The sequence below is a fragment of the Oncorhynchus gorbuscha genome, linkage group LG18, assembly GCF_021184085.1.
Source record: "Oncorhynchus gorbuscha isolate QuinsamMale2020 ecotype Even-year linkage group LG18, OgorEven_v1.0, whole genome shotgun sequence".
Lineage (NCBI taxonomy): Eukaryota > Metazoa > Chordata > Actinopteri > Salmoniformes > Salmonidae > Oncorhynchus > Oncorhynchus gorbuscha.
This window is the reverse complement of record NC_060190.1, coordinates 64,169,678-64,182,655: the sequence shown is the minus strand read 5'-3', so window position 1 is coordinate 64,182,655 and position 12,978 is coordinate 64,169,678. Positions and strand designations below refer to the sequence as shown.

Here is a 12,978-nt window from a genome sequence, read left to right as displayed (position 1 = left end):
TGTGAGGAGCGGTTTGTTGATGGGTACAAAGCCGAGAACAGGCAGAGTAGCCTTTTCATCGAATCTGGCTCTCTTCACCTTGAATTCAGCGAGCGTTGTGTTCTTGTATTTTCCATCTCCATGCAGCTTAAGGAAGTGTTCTCTTAGTTTTGCCGGTGCTAGACTAGAATTGCTCAACTTGGCATTGCAAATCATGCAGTTAGGACACTGACTTCTATCACGTTCGGTTATACATGTAAATCCATATTGTACATATTCGTCCGACCACTTTCTTTTTTTGCTCGACATAGTAAGTATGAAGGGATAAAAATATTAAGAAAGAAATCACAAGACGTACCATCACCACAGTCACAAACTGAGCGCACCAAATTCCCTGCAGCACAGATAGGCCAAGCGATGTATCTTGATCACCTGCAGCCAATGATGGCCAAGCGGAGCGTGTCATCATGAATCATATGAATCGGATGTTTGTCTTGACCTCCGCCGAACCCCTGAGACTGACTCACCGAACCCCTGGGGTTCGATCGAACCCAGGTTGAGAACCACTGGTCTAGATGCTTTTTATAGTGGAGATCAAGTTTATAAATTACTTGGCTGGGATGAGACAGTGGATTGCACAGTCAGTTGGAACAGAGTAAATAGGCAGTTTAACTTCATAGATTTAGCCGGCGGTAACTTGTGGAATAGACACCGGCTAGAATGAGGTTTTAACCAATCAGAATTCGGGATTAGAACCACCCGTATAATGCCTGATTAAAAGAGGTAAGACAAACAGTACAAGACCTGTGTGTTAACGAGGTGCATGATATAGTGAGTTTCAGTGCCCCTACACTATCTTTAATTGGTTACAACTAAGGTAATTACAACCTGCACCTCTGCATTTAGGAATGACTCGCTAATACAAACACTATAATTTTGAACATTATGCTAATCAAATAGCTAACATCATACACTATGCAATACAGGTTTATTGAACGTTTATAAAATTGAGTTACGATCGTGATCTTCTATGAGGATAATAATCAAATTGCTATGACCAAATCATTTTTTACATTATTTTAGATGCGGATGTTTTTAAGAACAAACAGCCACAACATACAACACACTCCACTGGGAATTACCCACATTTACAGACCACATGTAGGGACAGTGGACTGAGGTGCCATATGCATATGGCTTAGTCATATGCACAGGGGTGGATCTGGGGTTGACTGACTGTAAGGTTGACTGAGTGAAGCTTGTAGACTACTGTATATTTAGCTTTCCTCTTAGTCATGAAGTAACATCTAGGCCTCAGTGTTTACTTGTTAGGTCACGTACTGGAAACACTCCCAGCTGTAATCATGGGGGATGTCAAGCTGTCATGGGACAAATTAAGAAAGGGAAATACTTGTGCCCCGGCCAACACATATGAGTGAGAGCGGAGAGCACAGGGATCAAACAGCGAAGAGACAGGATACTTGAGGTCTCCTTTGAGTCTCTTCTCCTTTGAGTCTCTTCACTGTAAATCATTTGGCAAAGCTCTCCTTATCATTTAACACTAGGCTTTGACACAGTGGGAGGAAAATTATTCTGGGTGTGATCAGCCTTACATCCGCAGATGAGCCTGCTACTGAAATGGCATTCTGAAATGGCTAAGGTTTATATCATGAACCTGATCCTGTCTGGATATTTTGCAGTGCACTGAAATCTATTATGAGCCTTCTGTGTATGTCTAAGGATCTGTAGCACCTCAACAAATTAAACTACCAGTGTCTTAGTGAAAATCTTATATATATTATGATATTCCCTTTATTAATAAACAGCAGGCTGGATAATCAAGAAAATATCTCCATTAATAATGGTTGGCCTTCAAAAGGCACATGACGCACCACTTTTCAAAATTCCCTTTTGAGAACAGAGCAGTGAAGTTGAAGTGTAATGAAATGCTGATTTTGTTCAATTGAATGATAAACCGTCATTAAATGTACATTAGCCTTGAAAACAAAGTCGAATAATTTCCTGTGGAAAACAATTTTGGGCAGAGGTTATTGGAGAAATGATGCCAAGGAAGTTGCTTTATTATTTCCAGAACCTTCACTGCTGTTTTTTTGTTGCCTCTGGTTGATATGAAATGTCACCTGAATAATTGTACGAAGCCCATAGATTATCTATCAAGTTTAATCTTGTGAGGCATCAGTCGACACTCTCTGTGTTGTGAGCATACGCTTTAACGATGTGATAACAGAGGATGGCGTATCACAATTTACGTGGTTTCAGCAGATCCGTTGTCCGCATTGCACCCACCTGCCTGCCAAACAGGTCTTTGCTCAGAGCGACATGCAGGCTGCTCTCAGGGTGTCATATCTCACTGTGGGTCGACTGATGGTCCCCTCACTGCTCCACCCTGATGCCTTGGTGCTGAGACCTGGGTACTGTTCTGGTCCTGCTAAGTCCTCTCAGCACCAGGAGGAGGGAGAGTTCTCCCAGCAAACTGGGAACATTCCCAGAAACTTCAAAGAACGTTTTTGATAAAACTGTGTAATAAATATACTTGTAATGGTCTCCTAACATTCACAGAAATGTTGTGCAAAACATCTGTAAGAACCACCAGAAGAACATTCCCCAAACATTCTCATGAGGTTTCCAGGTAATGTAATAACACAATGTACCAGTAATGTTTTTAGAAGATACTGATGCAAACAAAACGTGAGCTCAACATTCTGGGAATGTTCTTGTAACATCATGTGAATGTTTTATACAAACATTATATAATCATCAGCACAACTGGACAGTTTTTAAGTTATGAGAACATTGGCCACAACCTAATGAATGTTTTGGGAACTTTCAGAGAAACAATTTTGGTTTGCTGGGATGACTTTGACTTACAGAAAGCTGAATCGACTTATAGTGCTGCTCAGAGTATTGGTGTAATGGTGTTCACAGGTAAGGTTGGGATTATTAGTGTTACTGGAGATGCCTGCTCCATTAAGACTGGTGATGTGACAGTGTTGTACCATTGTACCGTCATTACAAAGCCTTGCATTGGTATGTAGCCAACTACTGAGTGGCATTGGTGACATTGATATAGTACAGAGTCCACAGAGTGGTTTATCGCACGGCTTTCTTGTAGAACTTATATCTGATCCTCCTTAGAAGAATTACTCTATGGTTTTCAAATGACTTTCTTATTGCGAGATAGTACTGTTTCATTATTAACAAGTAGTGCTTTGAAGCTAGGATTTATTTGTGTAGCTGAAACAAAATATTAATTTGTGCATTAAGAGGCACTTCAAAGCAAATAAATCGAGGGGTAAAAAGTACTGATAAAATGTGAATCTTTTAGACATTGTGAATTGTGAAGGGCTTTTAACTTTCAATGTGTTCTGCTGCAGCATACATCGTTTGCTGGGTCAAATATCAAAACAACACGAAGGAAAAATAAGGATGAGAAGATTTCAAAGGTTTTGAACAACATTCTAAAAGCACCCCACGGAGTTTAGCAGCAGCAGAGGGGCTGGATCTACATTACTGCTACCAAATCATCTTACCAAACCCTGGACAATAGTTCTGATACAGTGAAGAAATCCCAACCCTAGCCTTAAACTAACCCTAGTGTGGTAGTGCTTCATGGAATGTATGCATTCACTACTGTAAATTACTCTGGATAAGAGTGTCTTGCTAAATTACTAAAATGTAAATGCAATGGCAGGCGGATTGGGATTTGTCATGTTAAAAAATGTCCACAGCGCCAATCTCTGATGAAAAACAGACTAATTCCTTCAACCGAGGGAGGTCTGCCATGTCCTTGAATTTGTCTTTGTTTTAGAATTTTAGAACCGCGTGATTTATGTTGTTTCCACCACTCAATCCCAGGACCTTTCACAGGAGATAGGGTCTCATCACTGCCCTCTAGAGGTTAGAGAGGCGGGATGGGGATTGTGTGCTGACTTTATACTCCTGTATAGTCCAACAGGAACAGTGCTAATCTGAAACATGGATGGTCCAGAACTTACTTTGATCACCCTGTTGTTGCAGGAAATTTACTGCACAGCAGGAAATGCAAACCTGTAGTGTATTCAATGTTTAAAAAGGCTTATAAAGTTTAATTTCCACTGTATCACAGCCTGGTACTGCAACTGCACGTCCCTCAACCGCAAGGCTCTCCATAGGGTGGTGGGGTCTGCACAACTCATCTATGGGGGCAAAATACCTGCCCTCCAAGACACCTACAGCACCCGAACAGCCACTGCCTGTTCAAACCACTACCATCCAGAAGGAGAGGTCAGTACAGGTGCATCAAAGCTGGGACTGAGAGACTGAAAAACAGCTTCTATCTTTTCAGGGGGAATAGGTTTTGTCGTGCCCTCTTCATGACTGCCTTGATGTGCTTGGACCATGTTAGTTTAGTATGTTGGTGATGTGGACGCCAAGGAACTTGAAGCTCTCAACCTGCTCCTCTAGAGTCCCATCAAAGAGAATGGGGCCGTGCTCGGTCCTCCTTTTCCTGTAGCCCACATCTTCTTGTCTTGATCACAATGTGGGAGAGGTTGTTGTCCTTGCACCAGATGGTCAGGTCCCTGACCTCGTCCCTATAGTCTGTCTCATTGTTATCGGTGATCAGGCCTACCACTGTTGTGTAGTCAGCAAACTTAATGATGGTGTTGGAGTTGTGCCTGGCTGTGCAGTCATGAGTGAACAGGGAGTACAGGAGGGGACTGAGCACACATCCTTGAGGGGCCACCGTGTTGTTCCCTACCCTTAAAACCTGGGGGCGGCCCGTCAGGAAGTCTAGGATCCAGTTCCAGAGGGAGGTGTTTAGTCTCAGGGTCCTTAGCTTAGTGATGAGCTTTGAGGGTACTATGGTGTTGAACGCTGAGCTGTAGTCAAGGAATAGCATTCTCACATAGGTGTTCCGTTTGTCCAGGTGGGAAAGGGCAGTGTGGAGTGCAATAGAGATTGCAACATCTGTTTGGGCGATATGCAAATTGGAGTGGGTCTCGGGTTTCTGGGATAATGGGGTTGATTGTGGGCCATGACCAGCATTTCAAAGCATTTCATGGCTACAGATGTGAGTGCTATGGGTTGGTAGTCATTTAGGCAGGTTACCTTAGTGTTCTTGGGCACAGGGACTATGGTGGTCTGCTTGAAAGATGTTGGTACAGTATTACAGACAGACAGGGAGAGGTTGAAAATGTCAGTGAAGACACTTGCCAGTTGGTCAGCACATGCTCGGAGTACACATCCTGGTAATCCGTCTGGCCCTCGGCCTTGTGAATGTTGACCGGTTTAAAGGTCTTACTCACATCGGCTGTGGAGAGTGTGATCACACAGTCATCCGGACCTGTTGATGCTCTCATGCATGTTTCAGTGTTGCTTGCCTTGAAGCGAGCATAGAAGTTATTTAGCTTGTCTATGCTTGTGTCTAGGCTTGTGTCACTGGGCAGCTCTCGGTTGTGCTTTTCTTTGTAGTCTATAATAGTTTGCAAGCCCTGCCACATCTGATGAGTGTCGGAGTTGGTGTAGTACGACTTGACCATAGTCCTGTATTGACGCTTTGCCTGTTTGAGGGTTCGTCGGAGGGCATAGCGGGATTTCTTATAAGCTTCTGGGTTAGAGTCCCACTCCTTGAAAGCGGCAGCTCTGCTCTTTATCTCAGTGCGAATGTTGCCTGTCATCCATGGCTTCTGGTTGGGAAATGTATGTACGGTCACTGTGGGGACGACGTCCACGATGCACTTACTGATAAAGCTAGCGACTGATGTGATGTACTCCTCAATGCCATCGGAAGAATCCTGGAAAATATTCCAGTCTGTGCTAGCAAAACAGTCCTGTAGTTTAGCATCTGCTTCATCTCCACTGTTGCTTCCTGCTTTAATTTTTGCTTGTAAGCAGGAATCAGGAGGATGGAGTCATGGTCACATTTGCCAAATGAAGGGCAATGGAGAGCTTTGTATGCTCTGGTTGCACATTGAACATGCTGTTGGAAATTCTGTAAAAATGATTTAAATTTCCCTGCATTAAAGTCACCAGCCACCAGGAGCGCCACCTCTGGGTGAGCATTTTCCTGTTTGCTTATAGTGGAATACAGCTCGTTGAGCGCGGTTTTAAAATACTGTTGAAAACTCTCTAGGTAGATAGTGTGGTCTACAGCTTATCATGAGTTACTCCACCTCAGTCGAGCAAAACTTTGAGACTTAGATATCGTTCACCAGCTGTTGTTGACACAAATGCATTGGCCCCAGCCCCGTGAGGCTGCTGTTCTGTCTTGACGATAGAGTGTATAACCCGCCAGCTGTATGTTCTTAATGTCATTGTTCAGCCACAACTCGGTGAAACATAAGATATTGCAGTTTTTAATGTCCCTTTGGTAGGATATATGTGCTTTCAGTTTGTCTCATTTATTTTCCAGCGATTGAATGTTAGCTAGCAGAATGGAAGGCAAGGGCAGATTAGCCACTCGCCTCCTGATCCTCGCTAGGCACCCGGATCTTTTGCCTCGAAATCTCTGTTTCCTTCTCCAGCAAATCACAGGGATCGGGGCCTGGTCGGATGTCTGCAGTATATCTCTCGCGGCCTACTTATTGAAGAAGAACTCCTCATCCAATTTGAGGTGAGTAATCCCAATTCTGATGTCCAGAAGCGCTTTTCGGTCGTAAGGGACAGTAGCATCAATATTGTGTACAAAACAAGTTATGAACAACATTTAAAAAAAAAAAAAATAGCATGATTGTTTGAGAGCCGATAAGATGGCAGCCCTACTCTCCAGCGCCACTCTCCGGCGCCATGTTGTTAGATTACTTTTTAGATATTACTGCACTGTCGGAACTAGAAGCACAAACATTTTCCTACACTTGCATTACCATCTGCTAACCACGTGTATTTGACAAATACAATTTGATTTGATTTGATTTAAAATGTAAAACTTTGCTCTAACAACCCCTAAAAGATCCACACTATAATTCACATTTCCTGTTGCTGCACCATTATATTTCTGCTGTGAGAAACAGGTCAAATTAAGATCTTACATCTGTATTGAGAGTGACAGGACTCTCACTGACTGCATGCATAACATACAGTATTGACACATGTGCAGTGGTATACAGCTGGTGATTTCATCATATTGCTGCTGTAATGACGTTGGCCTGGGGATAGGTTTATGACAGACATACATACATCTTTCCCCATTTTTCCTCTCTACCCTACTGATGTTACATTTGCAAAACTCTTTGGTTAACATAGAGATTCTGGGAACATCAGAAGGTGGGGGGAAATATACTATATTCTAGTAATCTGACCACTTGAACATATGCAGTGGTACTTAATGAATATGATGTCAGTTCGGTTGTCATCTGAGACATTCTCATCAATGATAAGATGACATAAACTCTACAGTGGAAAGTTCACACATCAGAGTTATCGGATTCACATGGAATTGTTGTTCAATTTAAATGTTTTAATATGAAATTATTTGTGATGGGATGAGATGTGATTTTAGCTTCTAAAATGTGAGATTTGGGTTTTCATAAGATAGGGCTCTGCTCAATCAGTGGCCCGCCCCTGTGAAGAGACATGGGCTATAAAACTTTTCAAACACGCCCTCCTCTCCCTTCCTATATAAGCCCTTGACGACAATATAACCTCCTGTTCCGAGGACGTGAGGACGATGGTCCGATGTCAGAATGGTTCAGATAATAACTACAGAACGAAGCCAACATCAGCGTGAGCTTTGGTTGCGAATGGTATGAACTGTGAACTCTTATTCACTACAGAAGTGATACCTCCTAGCCGTTGAGTAGGCAACAGCTGCTGCAAACGAGGGTTAGGAAGGAACAGACAGAGTATCCCGTCTATCATACAACGACGTTACTACAATGTATCCAATTGACAACCAGAGACATTCTTCAAAGAACAAAGGACTCAGGTTGGACAACACAGCCTTCCATCTACCACCAACCTACTGAAGCGCAGCTCAGAGTAAATATTTATTGCATTTTCCTGTTCCAAATGGGCGGTAATTTAGAATGTATAAGATACGATAGCACAGCTTCGCCCTTTGTTCCTCAGTCTTCCCGCTCATTCACTCAAACCCAGACCCTTTTCTTTTGTGTAACAAGCTGTCATATCTGTTCCGCCCGCCAGGGACGTTTCCCATTATGATGTGATTTATGATCCCTTTTTGATTTGTAATCAAGTTATGATTTAATTATGTGTATGTGTAATTCTGTGTGATTAGTTAGGGTATTTAGTAAATAAATAATAATAATTAATAATAATAATAATAATAATAATTAATTAAATAATTAAACCCAATTTTGCATTGCTGATTCAACTTGTTAGCCAGGGTTCGTGCAGATAACCAAGAATTTACAACTTTCAGGTGAGACTGAATTAAGATGACGATTAATATTGATTGCTATTGATGTAAAATATTACTAGGTCTTTAAGAGTTTATTCGGAAGATAACAGATCTATAAATATTATTTTGTGGTGCCCGACTCTCTAGTTAATTACATTTACATGATTAGGTCAATCAGGTAATATTAATTACGGAGAAATTATTTCATAGAATAGCATGTCATATCATTTAATCCGGCATAGCCAAAGACACGGCACTGCTGACTGTAAGTGTAACCACACTCCCTCGCAGCCACACGGATTGGACAGGTGCTGTACTTTCCGACAGTGATACTGGTACTTTTTGAAGGTAAACATACTCAGTGATGCATGCTTATTACTGTCTGTGGGGCATGGGGAGTTTGAAGCATAGATCAGTGAGAAGGCAAAGAAGGCAGCAAATCATTCTTTACATTAGGCCTATCTACAGCTCAGAGAAAGAGGGGATAGTATGGAATGATCTAAACCAGTGAGTAGGCTATGGCAGGTCTACTGTCTGCTCTGTTTTCATCTTTACTGAAACCTGAGAACATCATGCATGGCATAAAACAGTTTATTTCAATAGACTGACTTAAAGGTGAACTATGCTGAAATGTATCCTGCTTTGCCTGGTTGCAGACATTCTAATAGTTCTAATAGCCCAATTTCAGTTTATGGAACAAAACAAGAAAGTATAGTGTAGAGAATAATTGTACCATCTAAATATATTTTCCATGACCCAAAATATTGTATTTTCAGCTGTTAGAAGCTGGTGTACAAAACCAAAAGTAAAAGATACAAAAAAATAAAAATGTGAGCATAGAAATAGCATATATGGAACAGATCTACCGCTTCTTAGACTTGCTTTCAATGAAAACGACAGATCTATAAATCACATTTCTATGTGAATTTGTTTGGGTAGCTCAAAAAGTTACGTATTGCCGCTTTAATACAGAACAACATATTTTCCTTTTTATCAATTGGACCAGTATAGTGTTATTTTTAAACCAAGAATAAGGACTATAAATGCATGTCAATAGTCCTGCCATAGTTTATACATAAATGGTGATTATGTCACATTTAAGCAATTAATAAGTCAATTTTAAGGCCCTGTCTTGATGTGATGGACCACTTCACTAAGCTTATTATTATCCTCTGAACGCGAAAAGAGACTTCCATTGCATATTGTACCTCGATAGGCGTTTGTTTTGTGCCAATGATTAAATCAAAGCCATTGCAGTGCCAAAATCGTTGTTCGGTAACGTGAATTGAAGGCCGTTCTCTGCTTGGAGTAAAAGCAAGCAAGCGCTGTTCGCTGACATCCGGAGACTTGCACGTTTTCTCCTCTACTCTCAGCCTTCGTTCCTCCCTCTTTCCCTCTCCTTCTCTTCCTCATACTCGCTCGAAGCTCTTGACTCCGTCATATACTGCTGTTCCCTCAAAGCAGGGAATAAGGACGGGGCAGAAGCAGTATTGGATTGATTTGCCCGCGGTGCAGAACGTCAACAGTCCACGCCTGGATGTGTGTTTGACTTGAAGGTAGGTGGCAACATTTAGCATTGTAATACATTTTGCATTGTATTAATGCATTTTATATTTGCGGTGCTTCCATCTCATCATAGGGAATAGTTTTTTTTATTAGGCTACAATCTCTCCTTACTTCCAAACAAATTATTTCACATGGCTGTAAAACATGTATGTATCCCTGATTGTTTTATTATAACATGTTTTTTAAAAGGCCATTCGTAAACTATGCTCGATTCCGTTATATTATGTTTTTTCCTCTTGATGTGACGTTACTATGTAAAAGGCACGCTGGAGCGAAATGCCTAGCACAATGTAATATTTCGCAAGGGAGAACATGTCATTGCTGGGCTATTCTGCAATAATTCCATTCCATACGACTGCATTTGCGCTTCCTAAAAGGACAGAGCACATTTGATTCGGGATCTTTATGGTGGAACATGCCCATGGCCTTTCATAATATCCCATGTCGTCGGGACATTGTGTGAAGGCGATGTGTGTGTGGCATGGGGTGATACGAAATGAATGAATACTCCATTTCCATGGTGCGTTCTAGGCATACAGTCATTGGTTCTAGGGCTCCAGAGGCACAACTTGTAGCGTCAATGACGCGGCTATTTCCCTCACATCCTCTGCTCAGCCCTCGCCCCAACTGACAGCTTTAATAACAAACTTAGCTTAATCTCCACGATAGTCATATAGCCATGTTGTCATATAAAGCTAGTAGACCAACACAAATAATGAAGAAGAAGTCAATTAGATGTAATAGGCGTTCCCAGTAATGAGAATAAAAAGTTGATGATCATATACAGCAATATCTATATCAGTATCACAGTGTCCCAGTGTGGATCAAGTTTCAATGTCACATGCAGAAGTACAGTGAAATCTTTCTTGCAAGCTCCAAACCCAACAATGCAGTAATCAATATAAATGTAGCACAAAAAATAACATAAGGTAGAACAAAAACACACAAGAAATAAAACTAATAAGATCATATATGGTGTTAGTATTACAGTGGCCCAGTGTGGCATAGTGAGGTCAGGGCCAGTTCTAGTCTTTTGGGGGCCCTAAGCAAGATTTGGTTGCCCCCCCCCCTGCCCCCCACCAAGTGGGCAACATTTTTTAGTGTGCTCCCTCTTGACAGGGGAGGGAAAAATGTACGTTTTAATGTTAATTGCATGCAACTCTACACATTTTGCCATGAGGTGTAGAGAAAATGTTGCAGTTTAAAGCAAGTTTTCTGCAGTTCTACGCATTTTGCCAATTTCAAAATGTTATAATACATTTCATGCAATTTTACCATGGGGCAGAGATACATTTCTGCAGTTTTAAAGCGAGCTTTCTGCAGTTCTAAACATTTTGCCTTGGGGCTAAGAGAACATTTAGTGATTGTTACGCAATTGTATTAATTTTTAATTTCACCATGGGACAGAGAGAAATGTTTTAAAGCTAATTTCCTGCATTCTACACATTTTGCCATGACTTATGACATGTTAATTATATCTGAGTGGGAGTGACTAACAAAATCAATGGGGGGCCCGTGGCCACATGCCCTGTGTGCCGGTTAGGTATACAGCCATGATTACTACAATTTTAGATAACTGGCTAGACTAATTTACCAATCTAAAAATTGTTAGCTGCCATGGCGAATTGAGTGACTGTCAGTGACTGACAAAACAAGAGAAAAACTGCAGACGCACAACAAATAATTGGATCCGAGTTCCCCTAGTGGCCAGGGGCCCAAAGCGACCGCATATGTTGCTTATGCCTGGAGCCTGTTTAGCTTTAGGCTGAGTGTTAGCCTCCTGGGGATAGAGGCCATGCAGTGGACAGAAGAGAGCACATTTATTAAATTATATTCTATAATATTATATTCTATTACATCCTATTCTATTCTATTATGTTTTATTCTGTTATATTACCACTCAGGTGGGTGGCATCTCACTTTTTTGCCCATGGATGAGAGTGAATTCAGATCCATGATGACAGTCAATCCTTGAGCACTTATGTTGAATATATTGCCAGATATACTGGCATACTATTGCTCACAAAGTGCTTTCATCTTTATCATAAGTTTCATCAGGCATTAAAATTCCTGTCCAGTAATGTGGCTTACCTCTGCACTATGCATCCCTTTCTTCAGCCTGCGTACCAGGGTGGACCGATGGCTTGAACCACACACACTCTTACTGACTGTCAACCCTCTCACTCACCTTCATGTTTACCTCAAGGAAGATGCTGTATAGTGCTCTGTTTCTGTTTAATTCAGCCCTGTCATTATATAGTGCAGCTATCCCATCAGGCAGATCACTCAAGAGGGACTTCGAAATTGGATATCTATCCATGTCCTGAGGATGTCGGGAAATGCCTTCAAATCCGGCCACTAGGGGCAACAATCAGCACTATTACCATCAAGTAGACTTGGGTTTTCCCATGACCGAATCCCATGACTCTGGATCAGAGGGGTGTGTGATTGATCCCAGTGTTTGATAGCCCCTTTATTTATTATTTTATTTACCCCAGACCACTTATTTACCCTAGTCCACTTGCCTGATTCTCCCCAGACACTCCCATCTCACACAGTGCACCCACACTCAGATTGAATGATGCTTATGCACACACACACACACACACACACACACACACACACACACACACACACACACACACACACACACACACACACACACACACACACACACACACACACACACACACACACACACACACACACACACACACACACACACACACACACACACACACACACACACACACACGCAGTCAGTCATAAACAGACACGTGGCTGTATGCATACCGCGCTAAGACACTGATCCAAACGGCACACATGGTCCCACATCACACCCTCTCAGAAACACACAAACACCTTCAGGGGTATGTTCAGTCAGGCATTCCCAAGCCCAGTCTTCCCGTTACATGTGTTTAAAGTTTCTGAAAGGCATTTCTATGACATGTGGACATAATATTGAGTGACTGACATCACCAATAACTAATCACTGATTGTTATTATTATTTATATATATATCCAGATAATCACACCAAAAAAGTATTCCTACAAACAGCACACTGTGAGGGAGT

The 12,978-nt window shown here is 41.7% G+C and overlaps 1 protein-coding gene across 1 annotated transcript in view; it reads left to right on the top strand.

Moving 5' to 3' along the window:
* Positions 1 to 9,669: 9,669 nt before the first annotated feature.
* LOC124004190 (band 4.1-like protein 1) overlaps positions 9,670 to 12,978 on the top strand; it is a 178,807-nt gene continuing 175,498 nt past the window's right edge. Inside the window, exon 1 of the mRNA XM_046312958.1 lies at positions 9,670 to 9,894. The gene's annotated coding sequence lies outside the window, so the exon portion shown is untranslated. The remainder of the gene's footprint in view (positions 9,895 to 12,978) is intronic.